The sequence below is a fragment of the Grampus griseus genome (assembly GCF_964374135.1).
Source record: "Grampus griseus genome assembly, chromosome: 9".
NCBI lineage: Eukaryota > Metazoa > Chordata > Mammalia > Artiodactyla > Delphinidae > Grampus > Grampus griseus.
Window position 1 is genome coordinate 18,065,219 of NC_139003.1, and position 27,583 is coordinate 18,092,801.

Genomic DNA, 27,583 nt, shown 5'->3' on the forward strand with positions numbered 1-27,583 from the left:
CATAACTTAGATAGGGGTGAGGTGAATTTTCCTGGAGGATGGAGCCCTTAAGTGGCACCTGGGATACACAAGTAGTTGAGCTCCGATTTTGCATTCTGCTTGTTCAGTCATTCTGTGTAGTTCCAGATTTGGGAGAAGCAGAACTGGAGACTGCATTCTTTTTTTAATAGAAAATGAAACAACTTTCTACTATACCAACCTAGATTGCTAAAGAGATAATCATAAGAAGCAGGAGAGCAATGGTGGCATGCTACTTACCAGGAACACCGTCCTGTGACATTCCCAGTAACAGTCTGGTCTCAGAAAAATGGCTAATTGCAAATATTTGATAAGTGCTTAAAAGTTTTCCCCAAAGCTCCAAACCCTAGGGGAAGATAGAGTGTTCCCAGGCCAGACTAAAACCTTTTAACCTTAAGTCCCTTAAACATAAATATGTTGCCAAGATGCCGAGTGGATATTTAAATCATCCACTTCCTGTTTCAGTGCTATCTCTCTGTTTTGGAGAAGGACGAAAAATGTTTCATTCCTTTTGGCACTGTTTTCTTCATTTAAAAAGGATTTATACTTCAGGGGTTTTGACTCCAGAAAAAAAAAAAAAGGGAAAAGAGCACATATTTTGGATGTCAGATTCTGAATCTTTTGACCCTTTCAAACAAGAACGCACTACTCTGTAGCCAGTGGGGTGAGAGAATTAGATCAGGGATAGAACATGTCCAAATGGGTTTCTAAAATGACAAGCAAAGAGGGAAAATTGGCCCACCTACAATAACTTGTTTAGGAAACATTAAAAATAGCCCAACCAAGAAGTAGATTTTTTGTAAATAGTTTTGTTTAAATGTAACTTAAGATAATCTATCTAAGCATTTCCATCGTGCCCAAGCTATCAGTCAATTAAACTTTGAATATGATGAAAACACATCCATGGCTAGTTTTATGAGGTTTTCATTAAAATGAATACGAGTAAGTAGAAAGTTCTGAATGGTGTGTCTTAGACAGAAAGGTTCTTTGAAGGTTCTCAACCAGGACGAGGGTTGGAGAGGAGTGGGCAGGGATAATTTCAGAACGTCCTGAGTAGCAGAACAATCCACGCTATCAGCCTGTGTAGTTTGAAAAAACTCTCCAGCCAATTCTGATTGTACTTGGCAACCCCTCTCCCCAGTTATGAGTCCCCAGGGAGACAGGATAATATCAGAAGTATTAATAGTGTCCGTGAACATTCCTGTCTTCAATTAACTGAATTCAATTCAGCATTTGTTGATCCTTTACTTTGGGCTTGAAGTTGTGATTTGCAGTGGAATTGAGGGTAGGATATACAAAGATCAATGAACATTGTTCCTGCCTGATGGTGAAGTAGAGAGAAAAGAACAGTAAACTCTTTGGGTCAGATATAATACACAGCGGTTTAAGTCATGGGAACCTTCTCCTTCCACTCTGGGGCAAGAAGGAGGTGGCGGTATAGGAGTTGAACTTTGGATTATGGATTGACTTTCAATCAGTAGACAGCAAATGGAAAACCACCCAAGGACCAAGGAAACATTCTTCTTAGCTGATGGCTTGTGTTGATAGACATGTTCCTGAAAAATTCTGTATGTAATCTGGGTGGTTAGTCATTCCTCTTTGGCCCAGGAGCTGCCAGGAGGCTTGCCCACACACAGCTAGCAACTGCACTGTCAGCTGAAGGGGGATAGGAGGTACTCTCAGACAGAATGCAAAGGCTGAGAACAGAATGAAGGCCTGAGCAAACCTCACAGATAAACTTTGGCTTTCATTAAACTGCTACTCAATTCAAAAACTGGCACACACTTGGGTGCAGGGAAAGAGAAGGCCTTCTGCCACCACAAAGAGGAACAAGAATGAAGAAGTCAGTGGTTTGGTCCTCTCAATGGCCAATTCAATGCTTGCAGACTGTAGCTCTCACCCCATGGAGCCATCGCAGGGGGCACAGTTTTGACCCACAGTGCTGGACAAGAATATATTGACTACTGGAAAAACAACATGCAAATATCCTACCAATAGTGTGTTCATAGTACATATTCTTATAAATAAATCATGGTATAATTACAACCAACTGGAGAGAAGGAGAATAGACCCTCACTAGGCATAACCTGGCAGTTCAAGGATGTATCAGAAACTGGAAAAATCTAGAAAACACTGATTAAGACAGCTGAGGATAACCCATTGGATGATTTGCCATCTCCAACCATTTGATTCACTTCATAAGGGCAGGATCTGTCTGTTTGCTGAAAATGCAGGATTAGGCCAATTGAGTTGATTATATAGCAGTTGGCAATTAGTCACAATATGTTCACTTTTAGTAAGCATTTCTGATTAAGTTTATGCTACTTCTGAGAATAATATTAATCAATTTAAATACTTTTATAAAAATTCCATATCTGCTAAGTGTTTTGGTGACCTTACTATGTCTGTAAGCTATCCAAGATTCCTTTTAAAAGTTTATAGCCTTTGGTTTTCTAAATATTGTCAAGAGATGGGGAAAAATCTTTAAACTTAAGGGTGTTCTTGTGGAATTTGGCTCCCATGTCCCATTTCTGTCTGTATAGCTTAATTTTTTTCTAGCAATGAAAATATGTTCTCATCACCTCTACAATACAAAGCAAGATGTTGGCTCACAGCCTCTTGCAATTGTGAGTAAGCTGTCAAGGCATTAGTATTTTCATGGCTCCAAAGTTGATTTGAGGGAATTTTAATCTTATTGTCTTTGTTTTCCAATGTGACTACCCTAAAACTCTCTTTTCATGTTGGAAAATAAAAAATGACAGACATGACTAAAACTGACAGTCAAAATATAGACAACTGTACCATGCTGAATGTACATTTTGTTCTAGATGAAGTGTTGTTCTCATAGAAGAGACATGAGCTGAAAGTAACATATATCAGCTTGGTAAAAAAAAAAATCATGGCTATAAGAGGAGGGAACTAGTATTTATTGAACCTCTACAGGCTCTGTGCTACGTTATTTATATTATTTCATTTAGTTCTCATAACTCCCAGCCCTGCTTTTTTACAGATGAGTAAATGAAAGCTTGAAAGGGTTCAAAATTTTACCTATAGGTTTTACAGCTAGTATAGACCCCATGCCTATTGTACTACACCAGGTTCTCTCTTGTCTGTCAATTCTAATCTATCAGCTTCAGCTGCCTAGAATACTGCATTGAAAAGAATTCTGAAGCCATGAGAAAGAATGCTAGGTTTAATTAGCAATGTCAGTCAAAGGCCAGGAGCAAGATTGGTATCAGGTGTATTACTTGCACCCTGACTATTATACATATATTGTATTGGTAATCTTAGCTTGAAAGTAGGGGCTTGAGGAATATATTATCCTCATGGATTTTAGCCTTAATATCATTTCCTTAGTAAACACAGATGTTCTACAAGTTAGTCTTTCCCGTAGTTGTACTATTTTCTTACCATCCTAAACTCTTTAAGTACTTTTTTTCATCCCTTGGGAATGAGTCTTTAATCACTTATTTTCAAAGAGTTTGCTCAGAGTTATGACCAATGTTCCACTGTTGAAATTTTATATTTAAATACTTCAGTGTATACAGTGTAATCTATACGTGTGTGGAAGTTAACTCTAACCTGTACCCTAGGAACTGTTGTTTGTTAGTATATGAATGACCCTAGTCAGGAGTATACACACCAGAAAGCATATAAGACTGATGTTTTAAATACCACTATCTAAATTCATACCTAAAGGCCTGTAAATTAGCATAAAGGAAGTATTGAATAAACATAGTTTTTCATTTGGCAAATGAGTGGGTGTTCAATACATGTGATTGGGTTGCGTAGAAAGACTTATACAGGGATCTCATCCTAGTGTGTACAGGTATTAGGAATCTGGCAAGCCCTGCATTTGCAGAAGTGCCATAAATTTAGGATTCTGTTCAGGCTTGTGCCCATTTAAAAATCTGGGCCTGGCTAGAAAGGAAACTGATCCTGTCATCAGAATGTTGTAACATTTGCCAGGGAGTAAACCTTTCGTATAAGGTGCTTGTCAGAGCAACTAAGAGGACAGAAAGAGAACTTCTTCAAGGCTGCAGAACAGATTCTGTAATTGTTTTTATGCCTACTGTCTAATGAATGTTTACACGTGTGCAGAATTTAGTCTCTGAGACTTGTTTCCATTGTAACATACCTGGTTATCTGGGAGGTTATCTGGGAGCAAGCAGTGCCTACACCTAATAATTGGAGACTACTGACATTAACCATAAAGAGTCAGGCAAATTAACTCAGGTCTTTTTACAACAACCAGTTATTGTGGCAAGTCCAGTAGAGACCTCTTCCTCCTTCTCTCACCTCCCCACCCGCCAGTATTCCAGAGTTATTCACCAGGATGAAGGAGGAGAAGTTGTTCAAGAGCCTCAGCGATACAACTCTAAGCCACTGGACTCTATCCTGGGAGTAGAGGTGGGAGCAGAGCTTTGAATCAGTTAAGATATGAGATTTAAATTTTAAAATAAACATTTATCTTTCTTGAGTTTGGATGCTGGGCAGAGATGTATTTAAGGGACCCCTTTACTCTGTGATAAAAGGAAGTTTGAAACAGAACAGTTAGGGGTACTAGTAGAAAAAAACATAAAACCATGTTGTCTTTATACCTGCAGTGACTTGAGACCTTTTAATAAACCAGTCATTCTATCATGAAAAGAATTTTGTATAGTTGGGCTAATGCTTTAAAGTATGTACAATTTAACGTCTCCAGATTTCATATTCCTCATAATCCTCTAGGTGCAAGATTTATATTTCTCCCTTTAGGAGAATCACCTCTGTTTAAGAGGTTGAGCATGGAAAAACAGAAATAAAGAGTAGGGGCTAGCTCATCTAACCACCATGACTGTTCTCTACCTGCCCACAAACACAGAATGTTGCCATTCTAAGTTATCTTCCTCCCATCATAGCTATCTCAGAGGAGGCACAAATTTCCTTTTAAAATATATTCAAGGCTAAATCTCCAACAGGTTAATTTAATTTTACTCAATTAATAATGCAGACTGAATGAAGAAATAGGTGAAAATTTGAAAGTTAAAAAAAAAGTGACAATGATTATTAAGATATTCCAAAGCATTCAGTTTCATCTATCAGATCTACTGTTTGGGAGCCAGAAGAGGGAATTCAAAGACAAAGAGGTTAGCCTGGACCGAAGGTATGACAGATTTCATTGCTAACCTGACAGAAAAGCTATAACGAAGCTCCTGGAGAAAGCTGGGCACTAGGAAGATGGTGCTCCATCTATGAACAGGAATAGGAATGCTCTACCCACGGTAACCTACTAATGGGGAAGCAATCTATCAGCAAGAGGCAGACCCTGGACTGAAAGGGGGAAGACCCCTTTCTGTGTGAAGGAATGGGATTCAAACCTGAACTACCTGCTTAAAACTTCCAGCCAAGAAACTGAAGTGAAACATGATCTAAAACCAGTGAAACTGACAGGGACCAGTGAAGGCAAATGGGAAACTATCCCATGCAGATGCCTCCATGATCCAGTCAATGCCCTAAAACTTCTCAAAATGCTGGAGCTGTGCTTACAACTACCAGGAGGAGATTGTGAAAGTCTTCTCTGGATAAACTTGTTCAAGAGAAAGATCTAGGGCTTCCCTGGTGGCACAGTGCTTGAGAATCTGCCTGCTAATGCAGGGGACACGGGTTCGAGCCCTGGTCTGGGAGGATCCCACATGCCACGGAGCAACTAGGCCCGTAAGCCACAACTACTGAGCCTGCGCGTCTGGAGCCTGTGCTCCGCAACAAGAGAGGCCGCGATAGTGAGAGGCCCGCGCACCGTGATGAAGAGTGGCCCCCGCTTGCCACAACTAGAGAAAGCCCTTGCACAGAAACGAAGATGCAACACAGCAAAAATAAATTAATAAATTAGTAAACTCCTACCCCCAACATGTGCTTTAAAAAAAAAAAAAGATCTAGAGATATTGGTATTTGATGATTGCCCAGTGAAAACAACTGGTCCATTATCTGCCAGTGGGCCCATCAGTGCCCCTGTACTCAGAGTTTCCAATCAGTTTTTTATTGTCTCACTCCTATATATGGACAGCCAGCCAAGGATCACCAGTATTTTTAGGAAAGAATTAAAGACAGAGACCAGCACAAACAACAAAAAAATAGGAACACAGAGGAAACATAGATGAGATGGAACAGAAAAGCACTTAAAAGTATAAATGATATTTCCAAGGAGATAGAAGAACTAGTGTATCTCTGAAAAAAGATCAGGATGTTATAGAAAGGAACATCCAAAACAACAAGAAAAGAACTCTTGGAAATTCACAAAGTATCATAGTTAAAAACAAGGAATATAAAGCCAAAATTAAGGAAGCCTCCCAGGTATTAGAATAAGATACAGAGAAGTAGAAAATATTGGGGAAAATATAAAATCAGAGGATCAGTGAAAGATATCCAGGAGAGATAGAGAGAACATGGAAAACCATGAGAAGGAAATTATCACCAAAATGATATAAGAAAATTTCCCAAAGCTAAAAGATGTGTTTTCTAGATTGAACAGGCCCACTAAGTAGTCAACAGAATAAATAAAAATCCAAATAATACCAGGGCACATTGGCATAAAATTTCAGAATATTAAAGATAAAAAGAAAATCTTAAATACTTCCACAGAGGAAATAAATCAGGCAACATACAAATATTCGGGATTCAAAATGGCATCAGATGTAAAAACTCAACATTGGAATCTAGAAGATAATGCAGGCACACTGTGAGAAGTTTTAGGGAAAATGATTTCCAGCCTAGAATTCTATGTCCAGTCAAATAATCAACCAAGTATGAGATAAATGAAAGACACTAAAAAATTTTTGTCTCTTCTGCATCCATGTTCAGGAAGATCCTAGATGACCTTCTTCATCAAAATAGGGGTATAAAGAAAGAGGAAGAATGGGATGTAGGAAACAGGATTCAAATTTCAACCCACATGCAAAGGAAATTCCTTTCAATCCTAGGAAGGAAATTCCTAAGGTGACTGTGAAGTGAAGATTTAGAACAGCTAGCTGTGCAACAAACCTAGAAAATTCCAAGCAGTTTCCAAGAAGGATACCTTTAAAGGAAAAAAAACTGACAAATTACCTGATGTATCTGACTGTATTGAAAAGAGTTTGATGTTTGCTTTAATGATAGAAAACTAATCAGGTAAAAGAAATAGAGTAATTATTAAATTATGAGGAGTGGGGGAAGAAAGGTACTAGTATATGAAATAAAAAGTAATCATAGTATATACCATCAGCTAAGAGCAATATTTATATAACAATAATATTGGAAACATGGGGAATATGATGTCTACTTCTGTAGTTTCTCTTGTGTCTCATAGATCTATTTGTTTATTCTTACACCAATACCAAACTGTTTTGATTATGGTGGCTTTATTAATGTTAGACATTACTTGTTAACTTTCTACTATAGGAGATAAGGAGATAACTAACCTGCAGGTTAGTTACATTTTCAAATAATAGGTGCAATATATCTTATATAATAAATACACCACATAGGGTCTAAAAATTCTGGAAACCCAAGGAAAATAATGTATATACTGTGCTTTTTTAAGATTAATAATTGGACCCATTACTTTAAATTTAGAGATACTTCACTTGAAATGTTGTCTGAAGCTTGAAGAACAAAAACATATTGAGCAAATTACTTTAAAATGTACCTAATTTATTATTTAAAATTAAGTTTGTCCTATGTTTTCAGAATTTTCAAACATCCTATATATCATCAATAATAACAAATATAATGGATTTATCTCATACATCAAATGATAAAAATCTCTGACTATATTAGACATTTATCTGTATGCTATTTATGAAAGATCCACTTTAAAATAATTACACAGGAATATTGAAAAATGAAAGGTTTAAAACATGTAATAAGTGAATAACCATAGAAAGAAAGACATTATAGCAATATTAATAGCAGGCAAAATAGAATTTAAGGTGAATTAATGAAAGGAATATTCCATCAGGAAGATTTAAAAATTATGAATGTATGTGTATCAAATAACACAGCCTTAAAACATATCAACAATAACAATGACAAATTTTAGAAGTAGACAAATTCACAATCACAGCTCTCTTGGTAATTAATAGATTAAGAAACTTTAAAAAATTAATAAGATATAAGATAGTTGAAAAATACAGTTAAACTCAATCAAAAAGGCTTTAAGCATATGAGAAGTGTTAGAGTGTTCATTTTTGCTTCATTAGATAATCTAGCATAAAAGCACCCAGTTTTTAAAAAAACAAAACATTTGTGCTAATCTATTGACACAAAGTTAACTAACCAGCAACATTTTCACTCTCACTGTCTAGAATTTTCAAATCCTCTTTTTGTGTATAATTATTAAAGTGCTCTGCAATTTACCAAATTAATGTTTTTTTAATAGCTCTGACTTTCTGTACCATTTAAATAGGATATATGCCTCTTTAGTTTAATTCTACTCATTTTCATCAACTCTCTTGTGTTCTATTTTTTTTCCCAGTCCTCTAATCATTTTCATCCTTTGGCCCTTTCCTATCAGATGCTGAAAGCTTTACAAATATTTATGACCTGTCCCTTGTCTTTCCTGATGAAGAAAAACACATATACACCATTTCCATCTATTCACCAGCTATTCCCTCTGTGTGCAAACTGGAATGACTTTGCCTGATCACTGTGATGGTATTTGCTACCAAGTCTTTTATAAATACTAAATGGTGCATTTTTTCACGTTGTGCCCCAAGTGAAGCAGGTTCTCTTTATATACCAGAAGGCCAATCCAAATGATGCATGTTTGCTTTATCAACCTCTGTAAAAGTCTAGTGGTAATTTATATTGATTACATAATAAGAAACTCCATCCCTGGTACAACATGTTCTTTCAGCTGCAGAGCCACACCTGTAGAAATGCTAACTCACATCTGGCTCCATAAATCTCTTCTTTCTGATCCTCTGGAGAGATACTTTTATGTAAACTATATAGCTACATGTGGAACAGGAAAGACCAAAGCAGATGGCTAAACCCAGTAACCATTTCCACCCCATGGCTTGAGCTCTTACTCTCTTCCTTGATTTTGATGTCTTCCTATTTGAGAAGTCAGTTCAATCTTTCCTTTTATGGAAGGTGTCTCCTACCAGCTTTATTTATATGTAGATAACAAACTCACAGTGTGCTGATAATGTTGCTATTAAGAAGTTTTAAGGGCTACCTCTGAGTCAAGAATATTAGTTTCACTCACTGATAAGTAGATTCCTTCAATTAATTTTTTGATATGAAGATAACAAGAAGATACCTACGTTGCCTCATCATTATCTTTTTAAAAGTTTTTTTTTAAGATTTTTTTGATGTGGACCATTTTTAAAGTCTTTTTTGAATTTGTTACAATATTGCTTCTGTTTTATGTTTTGGTTTTTTTGGCCATGAGGCATATGGGATGTTAACTCCCCGACCAGGGATTGTACCTGCACCCCCTGCATTGGAAGGCAAAGTCTTAACCACTGGACCGCCAGGGAAGTCCCTATGTATTTTCATTTTTATTGTTTCCATTGCATGTAAGTGTTATATCTCCACACAAAATCAACTTTAAAAGACAAACCAACTGTTACAAATCAAAAAACTGGTTACCTTGAAAGCAACTCATTTGTAATTAGTGTTTGACCTAAATTTAGCTTTTATTCCCCCTTTAAAGTGATTTGCCAGTAAAAGTATAACAACATTAAAGAAGTAACCCTGATAGAAAGGACAATAACAAGCCTTATGAAGGGAAGTTATAAAGCCAAAGATCTAAACAACGTTAGAGCTGGGAGAGAACACATCTAGTCCAACCCCTTCATTACAAGAATTGATGCCCCCAAAACGTTGAGTTCCCTGCCTGACATCATCAAGTGAATCAAAGGCAGAAGCTGAATTAAACGGATTCTTTCTATTATCTGCTGCTAACTCATATTTCAGAGAGAGTTTGGAAGCTCAGCCCCTCCATAATTTATGTTTTAGTAATAGGTATTTTTCATAAATTGTGGTGTTTTTTGTGTTTTGTTTTTTTTTTTTTCTTGCGGTACGCGGGCCCCTCACTGCTGTGGCCTCTCCTGTGGTGGAGCACAGGCTCCAGATGCGCAGGCTCAGCAGCCATGGCTCACAGGCCCAGCCGCTCCGCGGCATGTGGGATCTTCCCAGACTGGGGCACGAACCCGTGTCCCCTGCGTCGGCAGGCGAACTCTCAACCACTGCGCCACCAGGGAAGCCACGATTGTGGTGTTTTTAAACTGGCCAAAACCTATAGATTTCAAGATTTCGGGGATCTTGGATCAGGTCTTTTTTTCCTTTGTTAGTGTCAAAGCTCTTACAAATAACTGTGATATGACACAGCTAAAGAGCAGAGAGTCAGGAGCTGAACAGCCAGGTAAATCCTTTCACTCTAATGCTTCTACTTAAAACTGTAAAGTGGGAGTGGGAGGTGCTGCTGGATGTTACCATTTGTTTGGGATGACCAATCTCAGTGAAGCAGAGATAGGGTTCCAGCACCTGGCATCAGGGTGGAGCAGGCTGAGGAATCTGCTATCAGCCTCAAGGGAAACAAACCAGAGACTAGAGGAGGCCTTGGGTATTTCAGGTGGAAAGTCCTCAGGGGATAACACAGTCTTCACACATACAATAGAGTTCCGTCAATATCTCTAATTATGTACATATAAAAGTTTCACTATATAAAACATTATTCTGTTTTAAGGGGCTTAAAAAATAAGTAAAGGACATTAGGCAAAACCTAAGGTGATCCAAATAAAGTATGGAGTTTTATTAATAATAATGTTATACACAATGTTTCATCTGTTGTGGAAAATCTGCATAGCAATGTTAATGACAGAGGAAACTGGAGTATGGGTATATGAGAACTCTCTTATGTTCTTGCAACTCTTCTGTAAATGTAAAACTTACTATTCTAAAATAAAATTTTATTTTAAAAATAATAAAAATAAACAGTTTGACCCACCCATATGATTGCTTGCACAAGCTTGGCCCAAGCACACTTGCTAGGATCAAACATGCTCTTCTTCTACCTTTCCCCTTAGGTTCCTGGAGCATTTTTAAACTTTAACATATTTGGCTATAGATATTATAATCACAGAGATTATAAAGCACAGCACTTTCACATATGTGATCTCATGTGTTAGAAATTTAAATGTTGATGAAGACAATTTTAGTGAATCTCAGGGTGACAAGATTCTAAGATCTGCAATTGTTCACTATGTACTTTGGTTTCAGAAAAGCTTGCAAAAACCTTTTCTGATTACAGTAGAGAAAAGGCTCAAATTGGATGTTAATTTGTCTTAACCATCCTTCTTCAGCACCTTGGGGTTTCAGAGTGTCTCCAAACAAGATGATTGTCAATATTGCTTTTAAAGGCAAGGGTAAAGGAATGTGCTTGTCCCAGAAGACATAAAAAAAAAAAAAAGGGGAAAAGAAGAAAAGGCTGAAACTGGGGTCGGGGCAGCTTCTCCAGAAGAAGGAGTAAGCTGAAGCTGTCCAGCACAGAATAATTTTTGGAAAACTTCAAATTCTGAACTTTGAATCTAGAGAGTTTCCTTTATGACTGTATGACTTAACATATTCTCAGAAAACCAACCAGCAAAGTCTTCATATTTCAAAGGAAAAATAAAAGAAAACTATGTACTAAAGATACTTTACCACCTAAAGAGCCTTTATATTTAAGATCTCATTGCTCCCTACCTGGGTGTTATAGAGAAGGAAAAAGGCTATTGTCTGTTTCTAATTAAGAAGCCTGAGGCACAGAAGTCTGTTCAAAGTCACACAGGTTATCAGCCATAGACATGAAGCAGGAACTGGGGCCACTTTCCTACTAGACCACCCACCTGTAATCTGAGGTACCCACAAAATAGAAGAACCAAGATATCAAAAATTTAAACCTCATTGCAAATGCTCTCAGGAAAAAGAATTAGCAAGCTAGAAACTACTCCCAGTGGAAAGAGTAATTGTTTTGTTTTAACAGCATATCTAAGAGCAGAAATATGGAAAGGCAAGAAAAATTTTTTAAAATTCTCAAACTCCTATACTTCTCATTCCCTACTTCCTCAAACACAGGTGGGTCAGCAGCTCCAGGCTGGCTGATATAATCACTCTATGCAATTTGGGGGCACTAGAGAGCTCCTTGGTAGATATTTCCATTCCGTCATTGCCATAACTATATACTTATCCTGCAGAGTGTGTTTGAAAATTTTATTTTTCCTTTTTTTATCCTCAATCTTTTAAAGAAGATATATCTAAGCAAGAGAGACATAACAACATCATGGCTAAAGCATATGGCTACCCAACGGCAATAGAACATTTCCAACTGAATAAATCTCAATGGGAGAAGAAACAACAACAACAAAAAATAGAAGAAGGAAATCAGGGAGGGGCTGAGCGCTGCCTTGTCGGTGTTGCGCCCGTGCTTCCCGCGGAAGAAGCCACAGAATTAAGTGCTGAAGGTGTAGCCCACCCTGTGATCCACCAGGAGGAGTGCGACATGACTAGCCGCTCTACTCATAATCGCCAAAGGCCAGAAATGACCCAAATTGTTCGCCAACAGGCAAACTGGCATATAATCGTTCAATGGACTGTCAGCAAAGCAAGGGAAAGATCGAACGACATGGCAGCCAGGGTCATGGGTGAACAGGGGATCTTTCACAGACACACAGGGCGCCACTTCATGAAGTCCAGGAACAAGTGATGGAGGCGACAGAGGCCAGAGCAGTGGTTCCCTAGGCCTGGGTACATTGATGGGGAGAGGGGCTCCAGGGAGCCTTGTGGACGGAATTCGTCTCCATCTTGATCTGGGGAATAGTTATATGGGTGTATACATATGTAAAAATTCTTCCAGCTGTACCCTTAAGATTAGTGCACTTCATTGTATGTATATTACAACTGTGTGTACATTACACCTCCAAACAAGTGAAGGATGTAACAGTTCATCCTGAGTCAGCCTTTCCCATAGGCTCCAAAATCAAACCAGAAGGATTTAGTGGAAATTCTCTACTTTTGCTATAATGAAATCTCATTTTCGAATAAGTTACTCCCTATCATCTTCAAAAAAGAAAAAAAAAAAAATAGAAGAAGGAGGGGGGAGGGGAAAAGGGAAGGAGGACTAGGAGTGGGAGGAGAAAGGCAGGAAGGAGGGAAGCAGACACTCCCATCAAGTATCTCCTTTCACCGGTGTTCCCCTCATTTATTAATTTTTAGAGTACTTAAAAAAAGGAGAGAAAATTATGATCAAAACTCTTAAATAAGTAAATAAATAAGAAGACAAGAACGGCTTTTTCCAGCTGACACAGCGCTATACTGTCAAGTATTTCAGACATCTAGAGCTTGGTTTCCAGTAATTCGCAAGAGAAAACTATTCTGTCTTTCTCATTTTAGAGTTGACAAGGAGCTTCCTTGCATGACCCTGATTGATAACTGAAGCTGTTTTTCAGAATGAACCATAAATTATGACTGAATCATAAAAAGAACTACATTTGAAAGGGTTCTAAGTCAATGTTTATTCTATCTTGTTACCTCAAAGTTTATTTCTACATATGTTAAGCCTATAGCAGCCATTACTAGGCTTTTGGTATATATTACTTTAGAGGCTAAAATAATCCAGATTACTGAAGTCATAATGAAGGCAACGCACAGTCAGCTTTGACTAATTTTTTTTTTCAGGCTATATATTTTCAACTCTAAAAGGGTATACACGTACACACATTGAAAATGTGTCCTGTAAGTTCCCAGACACATACACAGAACATGTCTGTGTGATAGTTCTAGGTATGGCTGCTTATGTAGTATAGAGATTGTTCTAGTCTCTGAGCAGAGGTGCTGAATTGGTGGACAGTCCAATAAAGGGCTCATCTGAGACCCATGTGATGGTCGTGGTGGTTGTGTAACATTTGATAATGGTGGTGATGGTTGTGCGTGTGTGTGTGTGTGTTTTCAAATATGTAGGCAATCTGTCCTGCATGTATTATGGCAGACAAATGTGGCCTCCCTGAGATGCAGTCAAGATTGTACCAAAACAAAGGGAAGAAGAGGAACTCAAGTGGTGAGACAATACCTGGAGTAGAGTGGAGGAAAGAGAAGAATTGAGAAGGGGATAAGGGAAAATTGAAACTCACAATGACAAAAATGCAAAAAGGTTCTTGGGGTGGAAACAAAAAGAAGAATCAGAACATAAATGGTGTTGCTGTCTCTTTAAGATCCAAAAACAGAGGGAGTTGTTGCTAGGTGAAGTAGGATCTATGGGAGACAGAGAACAGCCATGGGGAGGATAACTGTCCATCCCAAATTACCCTGATAGTCTCCATTTAGAACCGCTTTTTTAGGAAAATTATTAATAGCTCCTCCTTTCCCTCTCAAAAGTGTCCTGGTTTAGATAATAAATGATAGAATCACCCTCTCTCTAGACCACATCTGGCCTAAGACAGAGAGTAGCTGTAAGTGGGACTAAAGCTGGGAAATGGACACCAAGAAGAGCTTTAAGGAAGGGGTAAAGGGAAACACTGGCTAAAGAAAAAAGGAAAAAAGGAGACCAGGTATAATATGTGGACAATTTGTAACCAATTATGCCAAACACAGTTAAAGTTAGAAAGGCCGTTTAGAGGAAAAAGTGTATAAAAACCTAAGGCTGGATGGGGAAAAGATAGAAGAAAACAAAGACAAAAGACAAATGATTCAGAACACAAATATGTGTAGGCTCCTATATTTCCCCCTGTATTTGGGGATTAGTGGTTATGATCAGCATGTATAAAAATGACTTAAAATGGCCATCCTGGCTTTCCACCCAGCGTAGGCACACACAAAGTCCCATCTGTTGCTGCCTCCCAGCCTGCTGCTCCAAAGCTGCTCACCTCCTCCCAGCGCTCTGCCTCTGAGCCCTGCAGGCTGCCTCGACCAAGCCTTCCCACCAAGCCCCCTCCCCCACTTCTGATGGCCGCATACCAGACTGTCTGCCACTGTGGTTTCACAGGCTTCCACAGATAGGCCACAGTATGTGAAGCTGCATTTCACTGCGTCATTTCAGAGACCTCTTTTGACTTTTTCCTGGATCAGAATTTTGTATTGCGAAAGGCAGAAAGTAAATGTCAAGGGCAAGTTCAAAAGGCTAAGTGATTTCTAGCTAAGCATTCCCTATACCCAGAGGGAAGACGGACTACCACCGGCAAGTGGGTCTTTCGCACTTAGCGTTTCAGAAAATACGTCTTATAGATTTCTGCCACCATTTTGAATTGGGGCATATTATGGGTTGAATTTTGTCTCCCTCAAAATTCTTATGTTGAAGTCCTAACTCCTAGTACCTCAGAACGTGACCTTTTTCGGAAATAGGGTCTTCACGGGGCAATCAACTTACAGTGAGGTCATTAGGGCAAGCCCTAATTCAATACGACTGGTATCTTTATAAGAAGAAGAAATTTGCATACAGAGAGGACGGTATGTAAACATGAAGACGGCCATCTATAAGCCAAGGGGAGAGGCCTGGAACAGATCCTTCCCTCACAGCCCTCAGCAGGAACCAACCCTGCTGACACCTTGATGTTGGATTTCCAGTCTCCAGAACTGTGAGACAACAGGTTTCTGTTGTTTAAGCCACCTAGTTTGTGGTACTTTGTTACAGCAGTCTGTCCTAGGAAACTAATATCCCAGATGCAGTCTGGTCACAGATGGGAGTTACGAGAAGCTGACCAGACTAATTATAGCTTTTCCATTTCCCTAAGAAGACTAAGTAATGCTTCTTTGGTGTATCTGAAAGAATGGGCACTCCCTATGGCAAGATGGGACTGGACGATCCTGAGGAAAGGATCTCTACTGCTCATGCCTCAAGTTTCTCCCTCCATGGAGTTGGTTATAGGGCCTGTGGTCTGAAATCCCCACTAGGACTGATTGGTATGGCGAAGGGTGATCACGGAAATATTCTGAGTTTTGGGCAGGAAGATCAAACTTAAACTGTGGAGCCTTATTAATAAATACACTGAGAATGGCTGGCACGGAAGTAGATCCTAACTTCTTTAGTCAGTCACTGAAGTGGAGGACTTCCCACATGATCCTCATAGAATCAGCTCTGTCTTGGCCTTTCGAGTACCTAAATTTGACATAATCAAACACCAAAAGGGCTTGCCGTATTCGGACAAAGGGTTTAATCCTTCAGTACGTAGTTCCAGACTATCTCCCCTTGAGTTGAGTTAGAGAAAAGGGTGTAACCTGCTTGTCTATCTCTGCTCCCAGAAAAAGAAAACACAAAAATATTTCTGCACGTTTCTTTTCTTTCCTTCTTTTTAAAAGCTGCTGTAGGCCTAGGTTCTCATTCTGTCGAACACTCACTTGAATAACCTCTTGAGTCAGTAGTGAAAGCAATGGTGTTTAGCCCCACTTCCTTATACGGCAGGGAAAGACAATGTGCTTGTCTACTTGAACTGCAGTGTGGCTCTCTGACAAATTATAATGACTGGTTATGGAAACCTCCTGTTCTGGTTTCCATCGCTCTCCCCAGGACAGACACAGAACAGACAGCTGTAGGGAAATGGAAAGTGTTGGAGACAGGGAACAGTGTCGAATTTAGCTCTGCTCTTTGCCAGTTGTGTGACCTTGGGCAACTTATTTAATTTACTTTACTGCCCGGAGGTAGTTACCTTCAACCAGAACAGTGCTTGTCATCTAACAAGTATGCCAGCAAGGTAGTTGAATGAGTTAGCTTACCTTCTCAACCATCTCTAACCTAAAAGGCTTGGGATAACTACCAATCATTTCTATTTGCTCTCCCTCCTAAGTTCAGTACATTTTTCCCTAGATAAGTCTCAGGCTTCTCCCCTCTCTCATTCTCTTCTTTCCTCCCTCCCTCTCTCACTCCATGTCTAAAACACTGAAAGCCTACAAAACAACCCAGCCTCGGGAATAATAAAACCCTTTAGCCATACTAGATAAAGATGATTTGGAATATTAAAAGCAGCACAGGGACTTCCCTGGTGGCGCAGTGGTTAAGAATCCACCTGCCAATGCAGGGGACACGGGTTGGAGCCCTGGGCCGGGAAGATCCCACACGCTGTGCAGCAACTAAGCCCATGTGCCACAACGACTGAGCCTGCGCTCTAGAGCCCGTGAGCCACAACTACTGAGCCCTCGTGCCACAACTACTGAAGCCGGCACGCCTAGAGCCCGTGCTCCACAACAAGAGAAGCCACCGCAATGAAAAGCTCGCGCACCGCAACAAAGAGTAGCCCCCACTCACCACAACTAGAAAATGCCCACGCGCAGCAATGAAGACCCAACGCAGCCAAAAATAAATAAATAAACAAATTTACTAAAAAAAATAAAAGCAGCACAGCTCCAATGATAAGGGTAGGGGAAAAAACTCTGCGGCTGAAAGGGATGGTGGAGGTTGTCTGCCTCTGCAGAGCAGGGTTGTCCAAGTTCCAGAGACTGATCTAGTTTAGAAAGTGCTTATGCTGACCTGAAACAGGGTTTCCTGTAACTGTATCTATTGGTCCTAGTTCTACTTCCTGGAGAACCTGACATTAAAGAACTTGACATGACTTCATGTCATGGGGCTCCTTTTGCTCCATCTACATGATGGCGGTAGAGTAGGCAACTGGGGAGAGTGGGTGGCTAAGGGCATGGGGACTAAGAAGAGCCCCATGCCTACAGATAGCCCCCACAGGAAGCCACGGCTGATAGCTGACGATTTTTAACTTAGTGCCTATTATGTGCAAAGCAGTTTAGGGGTATTATTTATAGTCCTTATAACAACTACCAAATGGAGGAACAATTATCTCCTTTTTATAGGTGGAGAAACAGGCTAGAAAACGGTAAATTTGAGATTCAAACTCAAGTCTTCCTGATTTCAAAGTGTGTTCTCAAGTAAGTCACATCCCCAGAGCCTCACACAAAATCAGATGGAGCAATTAGGCAGCACGGTGTGGTGGTCGAGTGGACTAGGGAGCCAGATCATCTAGGTTTGAATCCTAACTCTGCCACTTACTAGCTGTGAGACGTTAGATGTGTTACTTAGCCTGACTGTAACTCAGTTTCCTCATCTGTAAATCTGATTGTTATGAAGATTATTTATTGGATTCGCTACTTGGCCTGTGTCAGGCGCTGCTGTAAGCACTCAGTACTGATACAATTAGAGAGGAGTCAGTGAATTCAAACATGAATATTGGCTTCAGCTTTCTTATCAAGAAGAAATTATGGACATTTATTCCTTTACTCATTTAGCTCACATATGAAGCACCCACTATATGTGGGTCAAGGCACTTTTTTAGGCTCAAGTCACAGCACCTGAAAAACACAGACAAAGTCTCTGATTTCATGGTGCTTATGTTCTAGGAGCATAGGAAATAATAAACGAGTGAAGAAATAAACAGGCAGTCGTAAGCATACGTTATGAATATGCATGTAACTAAACAACAAAGGTATCCTGATTGGCTCTTCAGGGTAGAGGCTAATTTTACTGACTTGATACCTTAGGGTCAGTGCTGTGCTAGTAAATGTTTGATAACAAGCCTTGGGGGTTGGCAGGTGAGGAGAGTCTGATTTGTAGTATTTGCTAATTTCCAGGGTGTAAATACTTCCATCGTGGTTGATCTCAAGCTCCCAACATGACATCCGTGAATGAAGAACTGGGAGAAGAAGTTCTCTTGCACAGCATTTGGTAGTATTTCCATCATATGGACACAATAGATGTAACTAACCTTGAGAGCACAGATAATAGTAAAATGTAAAATAATTAGGAAGGGATGAGTTTTGAGTATTTATTACCATGGTTTCGATACAATGTATTTAACCCAAAGTCTATATAATTTAATTTTTAATGATGACAGTGCATAACAACTAGTTCTCAAAATCTTAAAAATTTAACAGTTGGCTTTTGGGAGCTTGCATGAGCTGGCTCCACACACCACTGTTTAGGGAGCATGGAGAGGGAGACAGTCCAGGGGAAAAGGAGACTGAGTCACTGTCGCGTCATTATGCAGATGCGGGTCCTAATCTAACTCCTTTTTAGCTGCTCTTTTCCAGCAAGCTCTGCTTTCCCGTACACAGTGGAAGCGCTGCTCTGTAAACCAAATACCGTCGGTACAAATATAGCAACAATTCTGGCATTCTTATTGGACCAGTTTGCTCATGCAGAGATAGTTTTAGCCCTACAATCCTTAGTGAATATAATTTATGTACTCGGTGCTCTGAATATGGTAGATTGTTGTGCGCAATACAGAGGATTAACTCCTGACTGTTGAGCAAAGGAAGACCCTAGAGATGGATTTTCTGTCCTGCAAAAGTAAGTTATTCCCCCTTTCCATGAACCTGAGGCCTCTTGTCTCTTAGGGCTCACAGGCTTCTGAAAGGGCCACCCAGGGAAGCACCTAAGGCCCCAGCCTCAGAGGAGATGGACGGCGGGAGTGGAGGAAGCTTCTCCCCTATTCCCACTAAGGATTTGTACATTCCTTACCACAAAGTGGAGAAGACAGAAAAACATTTTCTGTTTTTTCTTGGTAAGTTAAATATCAAAAGTAACCAATCTTCAAAACATCCTAAGGACAGGAATACTTAAAGAGACAATTTTTCCTCAAGTTACCCCTCCCCCGAAGCCTAAATTTCACTTAGTAATGGTGGCTGGAACAGGAAGTGGAAATACCATGAGAAATTTTATTCTTGCCACATTTTCAATGCTTTACAAAAGCAAACACTGGAAATCTCATCAGAAAGCTTGACCTTGCCGGGTTGATAACTCTGCAGCCAAACCCAGAGTACTGGAAGCTGGAGGAATTTTCAGATAAATATTCTAGCGCTTCTGGAGGGACTCTTCATCAAAACTGATTATTTGGAATAGACAGCTGTAACTTTTACAAAGAAATTATTTGAAACTAAACAAGTAGGCTTCTGAGGAATAAGTGACTCCATGCATCTACTCTAAGTTATTTTAAGCATAGATGTGCAGAACTGTTTCTCAGGCAGAGTGTTTTAGCAGAATCATCAGGGAGTCTTCACAAACTGGACCCCAGTGGATGGGTCTCAGGGATGTATGTTTTCAGAAAACCCTACAGTTGACTCCAATTAAGACGCCGGTTAAGATCTCCTGGATTATAGGCAAATCAGGCTGCGTTGTACAATCCAAATCCGTAAGCTGTTAAAATGGCACATTCGTGCTATCAGGAGAAGCAGCCTGGTGTCCTGAGAGGTTAACAGTGTGGGGCTCGGGAGATGTGTGTGCTGGAACCACCTTTGCCACTAATTACCTGGGGGACCTTGGTCAAGTCACTTGGTTTGTTCTTTCATTCAACAGATATTTACTGGGCTTCTGTGATGTGCCAGACACTTGGTATATATTAATGAAAAAAATAAATGTTTTTTACGAATCTTACTGACATGAATCAAAGAAACCTACAAATACGTGTATAATTTTACTCGGTGTGGCTAAGCTTTAGTTTCTCATCTGGAAAATGAAAAATAGATTACTGGTTCATTTTCTTTTTCAGAGTTTCTTCTCAAGATCCCAGATTTCTTGCCCCAAACTTCCCACACACAATATAATTACATGTTTTAGGTCCACTGATTGAGAAAATACAATACCAAAAGCTACTATGAATTCAATAACTATTTAAAATAAATTGACATTTGTGTCATCATAATGCATCTATATAATTAGAAAAATAGTAGCACACGTTGTTTACTCAGTTTGTCAAAATCATTTGCTGCATATATGGACTTGTTTACCTATTGCAATAATTTAGTGGCCTCCCAGGGGTCCAAGGTGCAGAGGTTAGGAACCTACAGACCATATCAATCACATGAAATACAAGATACTTGAGTAGCAATGGCCCTTTTCTTCCACAACAGACATCACTAACAATGACAGCGGTTTTTTGCCCACAGAGAGTTTAAACTCAGCCTCAGAATCCTTCTCAACACAGTATTCCAGATGGTCACTACCAACTGTTTAAAGCTGGCAAACAGAGGAAAAATTATTGGCACTCCCTGGGCTAAATGACTCCTAAGGCCCTGCACAGCTTTAAAAAATCTATGAATCTTATGTGTTCAGTTTTGCTGTCTTGAGAAACACAAATGCCTTCTCCCCTCTCTACGTAAAAGTTCTTCAAATGTTTGAAAGACATCCATGTGGCCCCTACATTTTCTTTCCTTTGGGATAAACAGCTCCAGATCCCTTATCTGTTCCTCATATTCTGTTGTCTTGACCACCTCTGGCCTTTGACGCTCACCCCTGTTTGCATATTTGTCAATATTTCCCTGAAGAACAGCCCAGAACTTCTCTCACTCCCCTTGATAGACATTGAGACATGCGTTCAGTGACTGAAAATTACATTGCAAACATTGCCGAGAACTGAAATGTCCTTGATTGAGAGTATACTAGCTTTTATGCATTAAACTTATTAAGTACTGTGATTTACATTGAGATGTAGTTCTTTTCATTTATTAACATTATTAAGTCATTACATATTTAATTTTAAAGATTGCCTTACTTTGTGGGAAGCCATATCACACCTATGACTCATATGAAAATACTCAAGTGTTTTTCTTTAGAATCTTTCTAAAATGGATAATTCTTATCTTTTCAATTATCGGTGGTACAAGCTTCCAGGCCAACTCCTTCAAGATCGGCTCATCAGGCCATGCCAAAGTGATAATCAGGAACTGTATGACCCTGACAGTGGGTGTTTGCCTCTCTAGGAATTCAGTCACATAAAAATTCAAATGATATTCATTGATAGCTGTTGGATATTTCAGCTAATTTGCTTTCCATGCCTAACTTTCTCTTCTAACTAAAATTGCCCACTGGGCTTTTTTTCCCCCAGGGGTGACTACTGCAGCCAGACACACTGGTAATTCATCCACAGGCATGCCAGTAACCCTTGATGTTCCCTCCGCTAAGGGATTTGCCAAAGACAATAGTTACTAGCTGAACCAATCAGATTTCCTCTCTCAGAATTTAACCAGGAAGCACAGAAGGAATTTTCCAGTCTGCAGAACGACAAAAAGCAGCAGCCACATGTGCTGCAGCTGAGTTACATTAATGGCAGCACATAGACCTCTGCTGAGATTGTTTGACCCACCTTGATTCCAGCCCCATTCTCTTTGGACTTTGGTCCTATCTTGGCTTCTATTCTTGGATTTCCTTGTGATTCCATCCCTTTATTATTCCACATGTATCTTATAGTTCTGCGCCATTACTCAAGCTACTGAAGCTTATTAATATAAGGGTCTCTTTGTTCCGAACCCAGTGTCAAGAGCTCTCACACATGTCACCGTACCTGTCTGTACACTACCTTGCTAAGCAAGCTCTTGGTCTTTAACCTCCTGACTTCTGGTTTTTGCTGTTTCTCTTTTTCTTACCTGGCTATGATTCACATGTTAGCCCATGGGTGTATTTTATGTCCATTCTGGCTTAGACCCTCCTGACACCAGTGGAACTAAAGTCCTTGATATTTCTGGCCCTTGGGTCCCTGGCTGGGGGTTCCGGGCTTGCTCTGGTCCTGCCCCTCTTTAGCACTCAGGTGAAATCTGCCTAGTTCCCCAGCTTGAGACAAGGGAGAGGGAATGTTACATGTGGGTGTAAAAGGAACTAATGACACGTTCCTACTTACTATGTCTTTCTCCAAGTGAGATGACTTCCTTACAGTCAAGTGCTTTCATCCACGTATTCACAAAACAATGATAGAAGCCTCAGGAAATGATTAAAAAGTAATTTATCATCAAGTTAGCCATCGTTGGTACATATAAATTTTTTAAAAGGAAAGCCGTATACTAAAATGAGTGCTTAATAAGAACACCCTATTCACCTAAAATATTCCCCCAAATATTCATTTTCCTTCAGCCATTCCCTCACTGCTGTTTAGCAATCCTGTTATTAAGCTCTTAGCATACACTTAACAGCAGCCATTCCTGAATTCTCCAGTCCCTAAGCTCCCTACAGAAAACTGCTTCTCTAGAGATGATCTCCTTTTCTTTGAAATGGAGGCCATATGAGGTAATCTCCTTCTATATTTGTGTGTATTTACACCTTCCTGTCTTCCTTCCAAAGAATCTGGGAAACAAGATTGTTTTGGTCATGTTTTGGTCCCATCCACCCTTGTCTCCACTGGGGATCAAGACTTTACCTCACTCCCCACCCCCGCCCGCCTCCCCCCCGCCCCCAACCGCCCCCCCCGCCCCCCCCCACTCAAGGGTTTCTCACAGGTCGGTCAGAAAGGCGGGTTCGCAAAGGACCTTGAGGGGTTAGAGTTTTTATCAGGTTCTCGAAGATGTCCAGGAGAAAAACAACAACAACACAGGGAAGAACAGCTGACCGGGCAGTCCCGTCACCTCTGCCTCACAGCCCCCGGTCACCCTTTCCTTCTCCCCTCCGCTCACAGCACTCACCCACCACCAGCCAGCTGTGAGTTGGGGGTGAGAAGCAGAGTGGCTCTTTACCACAGAAATGGTTCTACCATCTCCTCTGTCCGCTCTAACCTTTCTCCCTTGGCCTAAAAACATGATGACGCGTTTCCCTGCCTCGAACATATCTGGGCTTGACCCTTCTGCTTTTGTCTGGACTTCCTCCTAGAGCCAGGCCACTGCAAGTTGTCAGTGTTGGATCAGGAAAACCCCCCGTTTGGACTGGGGGTGGAAGAATTAGAGAATCTGGTAGAGGCGGAGGCCTGGGGGAGGGAAGTTAGGGATGCCACCCAGGGTCAATTACAGGGGACCCAGTTGGGGGTACTAAAGACTGAGGCAAACAGAGACAGAGAGGGCAGATCCAGGGAGCAGTCTGGTCTCAATACCAACAGGAACCACAGCCAGGTGCTCCTGATTACCTCAGCCTCCTTACAAGGCCCAGGCTTGACATGCTGGGATTAGTTCCATGCTTTTGGCTGGAGGCAGAGAAGCTGCCTCATTTACTAAGGCCTTTCTGTTGTCAGCACCTTGTCATTGGTCTTCCATTCAACTAGATCTTCAGGTTCCTGGATACGGCCTTACACCATTGACAACCCATCTTATTGGCCCCCTGATACCTGTGTCCTCCTGGTCTCGGATTACCAAAGCCAAAATTTAGACAACACTGGGGTGGACCAGTATTCCCTAACTCTGGGTTCAGGGTTTTAGAAAGAAGTAGGATCTAGAAGGTGTCACTCAAGGGTCCTCAAATATGAGGAAGGAAGGAGCAGATAATTAGGGAAAATAGATAAGAAGTGGAGATACCAGCCAATACCAGCCAAAATGAGCATAATGTCCAGAGGACTCAAACTGCAGGCAGTGGAGTATACAGCCTATAGAGAAGAGGGGGCGAACAGCTCCATCCCATTTACACATCTTAACCACTGTGGGAGGTGCGAGAAACATTAGAATGCCCATTCTACAGATGAGGTCAAAGAGTTGATGACTCCCCTCAAACGTCTGGGCTTTTTATATAGGGGAACCAGTACTGGGACTGACCTCTCCTGAGTGGAGCCAGAGCTACAAGTATCTCTTTAAATTAACCAACTACTCAGAACCTATAAGCCTCTCTCCAATAATAAACTTTGATTAACTTGATGGATGAAGGACTTTCAGTAAGGAGCAAATAGTTCTATTTTGGGGCTTTGAGAGAATCTACCCAAAAAACTCTTTTTTAAAGTCTGAAAATTCTTTGGCAGCATCTTTCTAACCTCCTCCTTAGTGCTACCATGCTATTTGCATACCACTTCGTCAGCATTTTCCCCTGTCTCCCACCGGGGCCTCACCCTACCGCGTTTCTGAGACATGTGATAGACTGCAGGCAGGTGGGCAACCAGCTACTCCCTCCTCATGCCCATGTCTAAGTCACTTTTTTGTCTTGCTAAAGAATGACTAACTAGTAACCATCCTACCACGAAAATGACAAATGGAGACAACTGCATGTGTTTCTAAGAAAAGGCCTCCTAAGGTACATTTTACTTATCAGAACAGAAAATATGTAGGCTGGACTCTGGAACTTTCCATGGCTGAGCACAGGACCACCCTATATCATCTGCCCCAGAGCCGGAGATCCTCAGGCCAATCACAGGAGCCAATTAGAATTGCTAATAGCCTCACTGTCAGGGCATACTTATACGTATCTCGCTTAAATCCTTTAAACTTCAGTTTGAAACTTCTCTTAACTTTAATGTAAGAATTGTGTATTTATTTAAAGCAATCTTTTGATCCTAATTATTTAAATTGTGCATTCTACTGGTTTTGAACAATGGAAACAACCCAGCCTGTTACCTGTGGATCAATTCATAGTACATTCCTTGTGTGTGCTAAGATCAACTTTTTATTAGTGACTTTTTATTCCAGCCTTTTGCCATTGTACTTCTCTTTATTGAATGATTTTAATAAAATGAAAATTTTTGCACTGTGGTTTCACTGTGCTCCGTTTACCTCCCTATTTGGGGAGATGTGTCCTAGCTAATATTCAACAAGGGGAAAGTAGCACAAAGAGTGGCCTAAAGTCCTACGTAAAGTAAAATATCCAAATCCCCCTGTTCTGTCACTATGTAGCGCAGAGCGCTTAAAGCATTATTTCAAAAAAATGTGTTTTTCTGGTTGTTGGGGGTGAGAGACCACACGAGGAGGCCGGGAGAGAGCGGTGGTAGCAAAGTTTGAACTCTCAGGGATTCGGAGATGTTGGTTTCAAAACGGAATTTATCCTCAAATCCCAAGATTATAGATTTCCTTCCAAATTGCATTCCCAACACGGCTTAGAGAACAGTTGAAAAAGAAATTGCTCTCCATATTTTGATTGACATTAAAAACACTGTGAAAATGGTCTGGAACTTGATCTCTTCGAGGGAAGGACAATAATCAAACTATAGCTTTTGCCTGCAGCCTTTCTTTCACACTTACTCAGAACTGTTCCAGGAAAAGAAATTCACAGGGAATTTTGTACTCATATATCACTTCTAGAAGGAGAGGGAGGCATTCTCAAGAAAATTATCCCCAAACTTTGAAATACAGAGAGAGAAGATTAATGAATCGCAACACAAAACCACCTCTATCCATGGAATAAAATCAAACTGAGGCAGTCATTTGGAGCTGGAAACCTTTAACATCCAGGTTTATTTTTTTAAAAAGATCAGATTTGCCCTTCTTGCTACATACCACCTAGTCTTCACTTAAGTTCTAGACATCCATGTCTGGTTTTGCCAAACACATTAGAAGGATTTTACTATTTCAGTTTACAAGTCCATCTGCATAGCCCTATTAATCGAAGGGATCCATGAATACCAAGTACTTTGTTCTCACCCATTTTTTTGACCATGCATTTCATTGCTACAGCACTAAAATTCCCCCACCCTGTACAATCAGCTCTCTCTAAAAGGAATTCCAGGCTACTACCAACTAGCTGCCTGTACTACTGTTTAAGATGCCCCAATATGTCGGACTATCTTGAAATGAAAGGCTGTTTCCTCCCTTTTCAGAACACACTTGCAACCTACACCTTTTTCAAATTCTCTAGTGACACTCAGGCATGCTTTCAAACAGAAAATAAGATTTCTTAAGAAATAGTTTGGTCGGATGTTAAATGCGATTTCTAAAAACACACCCTCTAGCACATGCATTCTCTCATTATTAGGTTTTATAGGAAACAGATCATGGGAGGCATCTTCTGTCTCAGCAAATATCAGATCAGTTACATTAACCCAGCCGGTGCTAAATGCCAGTGCTCTTCCCCGCTCTGACCTGATTTCCTTGCAGCTCTAGAAGTTTAGTCTTAAACACTGGTAGCAGAATAAAATGTAAATGACTTTGGTTACAAATTATCACTTTTTGGTTTCTCATCAACCTAAAAAGTTATTGTTCTTTTTAAAGCAGAACCTCTTTAAATCTCTGATAATAAAAGATGCAGGAGAGACTTCTGGTGTGAGCAGACAGGCACAGAACGGCTACTGACACTGACCTACGGCTATCAGGTATAACCCCCATGACACTCCTGAACAAAAGGCTATCTTATCAAAGTTGCCAGTGGTCCCTGAATATACGTCTCTATATAATCGCTCCTCTCGTCCCAACTCTAAGAACAAAACTTGAGATCTCATCCTGTTTGTCTTCCGGGAACATCTGCAGGGCAGCAAAGCCCGGTCTGGCTCTGAGAATTTGCATGGTTTACTGGCGTTTACAATCTTGCATCTCCAGCTACCTTGGCCAGGAATGTTGACTGAAACCCGGAGAAAGTCCCCATACTCTCTGGAGGAGATTATAAGAAAGCCCTCTGTGCCTTACCTCTCAGGCTGAAACTTCTTCCCAGGGACTAAGTCAGAAAGCAAGGACTGATTTCTTTAAGCAGAAGCACAGCAAGAGTGCAGGCAGGCAGGCAGCCTAATACACACTGCTCTATTCAATAAAACTCCAGACCGCCCTTCCTTAGCCCCTCCCAGAAGTCCATGCTAAGTGAACACATATCCCCTATGTTTACAGTCGGCATCGGTGGTATGCATTGTCCTGTAGTTTTTCTAATAGGCAGCCAATGACGACACCCCAGCCGAGGTGGATGCAGCCTGCCTGTGGAGATGCCTGTCATTCCCTAGGCATGCTCAGGAAATCACTCATCAGAAAAACCAAGACCTAA

The 27,583-nt window shown here is 40.4% G+C and overlaps 1 protein-coding gene across 6 annotated transcripts in view; it reads right to left on the reverse strand.

Moving 5' to 3' along the window:
- The window catches only part of CALD1 (caldesmon 1), a 181,035-nt gene extending 153,693 nt beyond the window's left edge, over nt 1–27,342 (reverse strand). For 2 of the 6 annotated variants that reach the window (XM_082661737.1, XM_082661730.1), the window contains exon 1: nt 27,238–27,314. The gene's annotated coding sequence lies outside the window, so the exon portion shown is untranslated. Of the gene's footprint in view, nt 1–258; nt 285–27,237 lie in introns of those variants that run through there. The other 4 variants (XM_082661733.1, XM_082661736.1, XM_082661735.1 and 1 more) reach the window with 4 other exon arrangements.
- Nucleotides 27,343–27,583: the final 241 nt, after the last annotated feature.